The sequence below is a fragment of the Python bivittatus genome, unplaced genomic scaffold (genome assembly GCF_059951505.1).
Source record: "Python bivittatus isolate LINGU-HERP-01145 unplaced genomic scaffold, Pbiv_v1 ctg000030_np1212, whole genome shotgun sequence".
In the NCBI taxonomy this organism is placed as follows: domain Eukaryota; kingdom Metazoa; phylum Chordata; class Lepidosauria; order Squamata; family Pythonidae; genus Python; species Python bivittatus.
In genome coordinates, this window is record NW_028277031.1 from 3,150,156 (window position 1) to 3,151,700 (window position 1,545).

Genomic DNA, 1,545 nt, shown 5'->3' on the forward strand with positions numbered 1-1,545 from the left:
CTGGCGAGAGCCCGGCTGGTCCTGCAGGTTCCTCGGCGAGGTTTCGGGAAGCGGTTGGCCCTGCCGCTCTTCCCAGGGCCGAGAGGGAGCGGCCGGGCAAGGTCACCCGGCCGGCTTCGTGCCCGAGGCGGGAGTGGCGCTCGGCTCTGCCGGTCTCTAGCGCGGTGCCTTCGCCGCAGCACCAAAGTGGCTCGCAGAGTTTCCTAACCCCTTTTCGCCAGGGCTGGCCTGAAGCCACCCGCCGAGTCTCCAGGCTGGAAGCGGGACCCGAGTGCCACTCGCCCGGCCCCTCTTTGGAGACGCCCGACCATCTTTTTGTCCGCGGCAGGAAGGGAAGGAGACGCCTTCACACGCAGTCAAGGCCAAACACTCCCTGCAACCACCAACACGTGTCAGTCAGAAATCCCGGGCTGGGGGGCCGAAGCCGCTCTTCCCCAAGGACGGACTTCTGTCAGATGGGAAAAGCAAAGGCTCCCTCGAGCTGCTCGGCTGCTGCCGCCTCCTTGAGCGACGTCCACGTTTTCTTTGCAAAAGCACAGCATTGTTCGCGGCTGCGTTCTGGGATCCATGATTATTTCCAGTCTGATCTGCAGCCCTGAGGTTTCCTGGTGGCTTTCCACCCCAAAATGAATCGGGCCTCGTCCTACGTAGCTTCTGGAGACCAGACACATTCTGAAAGAGGAGAGTCCTGGTGACTTTGTCCTGTGTTAAGTTAGCAGCCATGTGGAAACGGCTGGCCGCCGCTCTCTTCTGGGATACTGTTTTACCCCTCAGCCTTGGTCTCCTGGTTGGCCTCCTGTCCACATATTAAACCAGGCCCAACCCCGCTTGGCTTTCAGACCAAACACTACGGTAAAAATTCCGAGAAGATCGCCTTGTTTTGATTTTCCCAAAGGTGAAAGATGCTTCTTTGTCCTTACTTATTAAAAGTCACTCCAGTAAATTCAGCAAGGGTTAGAGAAAGTCCAGGGAAAAGATCCATTCCACCTGTAAAACATCTTGAAGTCTGGAGGAGGATGGAGGGGGAAAAAACACCTTTTTGTTCATAGCCAGTGCAAACTCGGGACATGGCCCTTGTAACATCGAGCACAGAGGAACTGGCATTTTTAAGAAGGTATCCTGAGAATTTGGCATGGAGAGACACACATCTCCTTTTGCCAGACTCTAGTTGGCATAAGGCAGATGAGGTCACGGTAGTTTTCAAACTTCTTGGAGCTGAAAATGGCAACGTTTTCCTGTTCAATCATCTTTTAAAGTAATATTTATTAGATATATTTATTTACAGGTACATTAGCTGAATCAACAGGGAATGACAATTCAAGCAAGCTTGTAATGAAGCTGTCTACGCCAAAGGCTTTCCAAGTGAAAGTCCGCCTTGTCAGCGAAAGAAAGAAAGAGAGAAAGAGAGAAAAAGAGAGAAAAAGAAAACACACCATTTTTACTGTCACTGCTTCCCCAGCACACAAGGATCTCTAAGAACTGGAGTTTTTCCAGAGTGCTGAGAGTATTTAATGAAGTTGCTAGTCACTTCTTGTTGAAGCCATG